Source organism: Atta colombica, unplaced genomic scaffold, assembly GCF_001594045.1.
Source record: "Atta colombica isolate Treedump-2 unplaced genomic scaffold, Acol1.0 scaffold274, whole genome shotgun sequence".
In the NCBI taxonomy this organism is placed as follows: Eukaryota; Metazoa; Arthropoda; class Insecta; order Hymenoptera; family Formicidae; genus Atta; species Atta colombica.
In genome coordinates, this window is record NW_017259375.1 from 2,005,499 (window position 1) to 2,012,121 (window position 6,623).

At 33.3% G+C, this 6,623-nt stretch overlaps 1 protein-coding gene across 4 annotated transcripts in view; it reads left to right on the forward strand.

Annotated features, from left to right (window-relative positions):
* LOC108689671 (zinc finger protein 608-like) overlaps positions 1-6,623 on the forward strand; it is a 246,952-nt gene that overhangs the window by 118,927 nt on the left and 121,402 nt on the right. The window lies entirely within an intron of this gene.

Below are 6,623 nucleotides of genomic sequence, written 5' to 3' on the forward strand. Positions count from 1 at the left end.
ATCCTTTTTTTCTCTTTTTACAACATGTAATATATATATTATTTTTAATATACATATATATTAAAAAAAAAGAAGAAAAGATGTATAAGAGATTTGATATTGAGAGATTTTCACTGTTATTTATTTTTGCTTATTTTTCTTCATTCAACGACCAGAAAATGACAGACTGACGTAAGATACTTGTACTTGCGTTTCTTCCATGCTAACCAAGGGAGTCAAATCGCTCTCTTTGTCGGCTTAGCTATTTCTCTTTATTAAATTGATGTAACTACAGCCAAACAAACAATCCGTAGTTAAGAATAGATATTATTGGTTTGGCAGATATTATTATCGATATGCGATATGTTATGTCGCGAACTATGTGAATAGCGATAAGCTGGATTGTCATCGAATGCGAGATACGTCCGTAATGCTTACTAGATATTGATTTATTGTTGTCGCTCTCTTTCACCGTTTCAAAAAATAACGGATTTTTAACGTAGTCGTATCTTGTCACGCCAAACACAAATTTTCCTCTTGCAGGCACTTTTGCGAGTTGAGAATGTTGCGAAAACATGTTATAAAACATCGTTTTATATCTATTAATTATTTAGCACCGAGAAGTTATTTAACTGAGACAAAAAGGAAATATTTCTTTTATGTAGAATATTTTTTATTTTTATCGAAAAATTTTTATAAAACTGGAAATTCTTTCTAAAGTTAAACGTATCTTGATTTTGTTTTCTTTTTTATTCTCGGCGTTAATACGCTGAAATAAATGAAAATCGATTTAATTGTCATGCGAGATTTTGGAGATTTTGTCGTTGGCGTGCCGAATTTATTTGAATATACCGAAGGCGAAACGTGACGAAGAAGGGTCTGTCTCTTCCTCGTATCGATCCACCAGGTGTTCTATATATGTAGGTCTAATGCGTAATTGTCGAGGGTCGGCAGTGAATTCTTGTCAATGCGAGATCTCTTTTGTATTCTTCCGTCACTATGGCCTGAGGACAATTCACTGAGACGAGATGTTCCGCCATACGGATGCACTATGGCAACCTGAGGCCTTTTAGTGTGCTAACGATACTTCATAAAGAGGTAGCGTGTGCACTTCTAAGTGCAAAGATAAACATTACTGGGTTATCGGCGTGAGAATGCTGTCTGAGATTTAAGGAGTGTTGCAAAGGCACCGACACGTTTCGCGCGGGATTGCAAGAAATCCAGGCAAATATTGTGAAACACACAGATTTACATAACAATGACTTACTAAGTCTAATTGTAATGTAATGCATATGTCTGTAACAATAAATATATGCATCCGTGGTATTTTAACATATAAATATCGCTCATTATTTGCTACAACAATGGCACGACTAAAAAAACAGATTTTTTTCTGACAATAAGTTTCAAATATTTTAAATCGTCAAAATTCGTAATTTTATTTTTGAATTGCAATTTTGAGATAATTATAATTAATTGTAAAGGAATAAGAAAGTATATGTTTTTAAATTATATTCCCTTTTTTTCTTTATATTCCTTTTTGCAAACAATTAAAAATGACAGTTTTTTTTAATTATGTTGTCATAGCAAATGTATATCGTTGCATTTGAATTATTTTATATGTATAATATCCACGTAGGTAAAAATCTCTCAACGAAACTGTCAGATTTTTGGTTGAAATAAATATATTGCCATGTTATTTGATACTATATAGACAGTATTATATAAAAAATATGGATGTGATGATACATTACGTGTTAAAAATCTCACGTTTAATACGTGCAAGGCAAAACGTAGCGGAATTTCTAGTGAATAGTGATAAATGCCTCGTTAAAAGTGCAACGTGGCGAGAAGTGAAACACTGTTAGAGAAGTGACCGTCGCCGTCGCCTACGATGAGCGTGCTTATTTTCCGCGAACGTCGTCGTTGAGAAGCTTGCTTTTGCTGGCAGGGCCCGCGAGCCCACATATTTTTCAAGCCTTCGGATACGTGCGCCAACTACGAACTTTCACGTTTCCCCGAGCGCGGTGTGTTTCCGCGGATATGCATTTCTCTTCTCGTACACGTGCGCGATGCAGAGGAGGAGAAAGAGCATAAAACTTTTCCGCTCGTTTACGGACGCTCGGAGGTTTTCGCGTGCAATTTCTTCACCGTTGCGCCCCGCTCGCGCATATTTTTCCACACTTTACTCGCGGCGTTTAATGGTCAAATACGCCTTTCGCATTTGAAGCGTTATAGGCCGCAAAACTGCGCGAGGTGGAGACCGTAAAAGCGAGGAGAGCCTTAAAACAGGTCCGTGTAATTTGATCTTCTTGGATGTTATTAAAGCAACCGCGCGTGATTCTCTTTTGTCCATAAATTTTCAATTGATTAATATTAATAGAAAGTATGATGATTATTTAATCGCATGAAAATTTTATGATTATTTAATTATGATATTTTAATTAGAATATTTCTTTTATTTTTATATTTTAACACATTCCATTTTTATATTCTCTCTCTTTTACATTTTGTTTATCTATATTTTATTTAATTGATTAACAACTATTAAATTTAATAGTTGAAGCTTAGAATTTTAAAAGAGAAGGAAGGGGGGAGAGAGAGAGAGAGAGAGAGAGAATGAAAAAATTTCATATATAATCCCACTTAGTATTGGTAAAAGTTGACTTTTGTATACGGCTTTATTCTCAGATTACAAGCTATTAGCGTTCCCGACAGCTCCCCTTTGTTTCGCAGACTCGACCTCTATTTAGGTTCAGGTATCGGATATATACCTGGTCCTAAAAAGGATCGAAGGATACCTCTATTACTATCCAGTCATATTTTCAATAATCTGCTATTGGACTATTAAGATAAAATTATTAATCATATCCGGCAGATAATCGATCGCACAATCCAAGATATAATTCAAATACAAATAACTCAGATATCTAATTTTAGATACATTTCAAATTTCATGCTTCATAATGACAACAGCGTACATTCACTTTTAAATACGTCTGTTATTAGACTGTCGATTGTTTATATATTATTATAACCACAGGATGCGTTCCAAATTACCCACAAAGTGCATAATGCATTTGTCCTTGTTATTCATTGAAGAATAAAAAAAAAAATAAAATTATATTTCATCCTCTTCATGTGTAATTTGGAACGCATCCAGATAGATACTATATATTTTTTATAAGATATATTCGATAAAAGTTCAAAAACAAACAAAAAGAGGACAAAAAAGTCATAATACTATTTTTTTACAACAAACAGTAATTATACATCTGTATGTGAGCAAAATGAGAAAAAAACGTCCAACCTTTTCTCTTTAAGATGTATTAGATATACAGAGAGATGGTCAATGTCAGGTTTTTTGTATATCTGCATAGTTGGAAAATTTATGTCAAGTTTAACACATTTCACGGGTTTACCCAAATTTTTATGTTAATTCAATACAACATGTTAGAAAGTAACACAAATATTATGTAAAAGATTAAGATTAATTGTAACATTTTTATACAGTTTCGAAATAAATTGTGAAAATATATTTTTTCAGTAAATTTTTAATATGTTAAATTAACAAACATTCACCTTTTACTTATTTATCATGAAATTTATGTTTTAAAACTACGTTTTTATGTTATTTGTTCACTTATTCATAAATTGTGTTATTTAACTGTATTACAATAAGAAATATCAATTTAACATAAAATGTTCAAATAATATGCTTACATTATTTTAAATTAACACTCGGTTAAAAATTGTAAAATATTAAAAATTTAACACACAATTTTAACAAGATTTTAATGACTATATTTTTAATACAAATATAAAATTTTTACTATGTGATACATTACATTTATTACACTGTTTTTATATTTTTCACTAATTTTCTTTAATGTCATCATATTTTTAATGTATAAGTAAATCAAATAAATATTTGATATTAATGAGAATCATATATTTGTCCGACAATACAACCATCGATTCTCGTCTCTTACAAAATATAACTTTGTATTTTATTAGTCGATTATACAGATAGTCGCATTCAGAGATTTTATTGTTTTAGAGTTATACTGTTAATATTTACCGAGTATTCTGCAGAATATTACTGTGTAGTGTGTTGGAGTCTTTGATTTCGTAAAAAAGTCGAAGTTAGGTAAGCGAGTTTAGCGGTAAATGAGTGGCGCGAATGCGAAACTATTATCTCCCGAGGCTGCGTGTGATTTGAATTTCAAAAATGTTGACGAACCGAGTAGCTAGTCCATAAGGGGAACGTGTCTTTTGGTTCCGAGTCATTTGCGAGCGTGTGCTGCACCGCCACACAGCTTGGCTTCTCAAAAGATCGCGCAATTAGTCGTACCGATGAATAGGCGCTGGTAGAACGATTCCTTTTGAATCGTCTCTTTGTCACGCGTTTTCCTTTCGCTTCTCCCCCGAGGCTATTTCTGGCCGGACTCGTGCGAAATTCATCGCCCGAATTCCTGGCACGGAGTCATCGCGAGTTTCACAGTTTTCGGCGAAGACTAATGGATAGACTACGGCGCCATAAACGCGCGGTTTATCGTCCGACCGCGTCATATAACATATAAATGAACATGTGTAAGGCCTGCGTGTGTAACGACCGCGCGTGTCCGGTAATGTCTTGAAAACATAAACGGTCTTTTCCCGTTCATACTTTCAGAAAAAAATCGGGAGAATTTTTATTATTATTATATTTATATAATATTAATTGAATTAGAAACAAAATTTAGTAGTAACAATAATTAAAAAATGATTTAATAATAATAATGCACGAACGATATAATAAAAGAATGAAATTCCCGATTTTTTATATCATTATTATAATAATGAATGAATTAATTGTATCGATTTGTGGATTAAAATTTATTTAATTTATTGATATCTAATTTCTTTCGATTAAGATTTTTTTTAGAGTATTGCAAAATTTATTTGATTTTAAATAATCATTTATAATTTCTTTATTTGAATTTAATTTTTTTTAATTATGAAACAAGTGAGTTAAAAAAACCTTTTATGTAGGAAGGAAAATATATTTTTTTAAAAACCTTATTTTTAGAAAATAAATATTAATTACTTATTTGTGGTACATGATAACATTGTTTCAGCATAAACATAAATAAACAGAACATTTCGCGAAAATAATTATTTGAAAAGCTAAATATTTCTTGACTACATGAATACTTTTTATACGTCTAAATAATGAATTTTTCATCTTTGTTAATTATTAAAATAATAATATATTTTAATTAGTTTACTTTTTTAGGAAAACTAATTTTGAAAAATGTACGATCTATTTTATTTTTTGTTAACAAATTATTAATTAATGTTTACTTTCTCTAAAAATGTTTTTTTAAAAAAGCTATCTCTCCTGTATGAATACTTTGCACTCACTATGTACCTATACGTCATGTATAATAATAATAATAATAATAATAATAATAATAATAATGATAATAATTTTATTGTTAAAATAAATATAAAATAAATATAACAAAAGGATAAAACACAACATATGAGATTGCACAAACAATAAGACGAAGTGTTTAGTAATACTGCCTTGAAATTTAAAAACTAATTACATTAAGTTCATAAGCTAAAGAGTCATATTTAAAAAGAAATATGATAGGATTATCGATAATTCAAAAAGGAATATGATTATCGACAATAATATGATAACAATAATTTTTATTTCGATATGATATTCTATATGTACATGAAAAGGTATATAATCTTCCATGTTGCAATTGTATACTGAATTCAATACCACATGAACCGCAATTGTAACGATATTCCCCTTGAGGAAAGAATCATTTTGACAAATGCGGCTATCACGCTAACCACGCGCTCTACAGTTGTGGTAGTAGCGTTGCCGGCAGCATTGCAATAGTAGTAGTGTAACCGGCGATGGTGGTGGTAACGGTGATGGCAGCATCGGGTGCAATGGAAGGGGCAGGCATTGACTCAGTGAACGCCAAACGTTCAAGCCGTTATGACGCGGCGTGCGAGACAGTCCGAGTGACGCGACGCCGAAAATATCCTCGCGACGCGACACGATAAGTGATTAGCGAGGAGACAACAAGCCTTACGACAATCCCTCGCGTCTGTTTGCGATTACGATTAAATCGGAGCGTGAATTACGTTGTGTGTGCGTTGGGGCCACCGCGTGCTTCTGTTCTCGCATTCACGAGAGCCCCTTCGGCGAGCCGTTCGGGCATTCTCGGCCGACGCAGCCGAGCCACAAGAGTAGAGTGTTCATGTGTGTGTGTAATATAACGTATATGTGTATACGTGCGTGACCGCACGTAGCCTGGCGGTGTAATTGGTGAGAGTGTGTTATACGTGCCGGAGGAGTGTCGTCGTATATCCGTCCGTTTCTTTTTTTCTTTTCCTCATACGAATGAAGTGAGCGAATGTGCCTGTTCCTTCTCTCGCCGGCCAATGTGGATACGTAAATAATAAAGTGCGCTCGGCTTTTGCCGCCTTCGTGCGACTCCCCTTCTCTTTCACTACGTGCCTCTTCGTCTCGCTTCTACCCCCGGTATACGCCGGTACAGGAGGTACACAAGTCGGATTACCACACCGCCGTGGGACAAAGGATACACGCACGCACTCATACATATATATATATA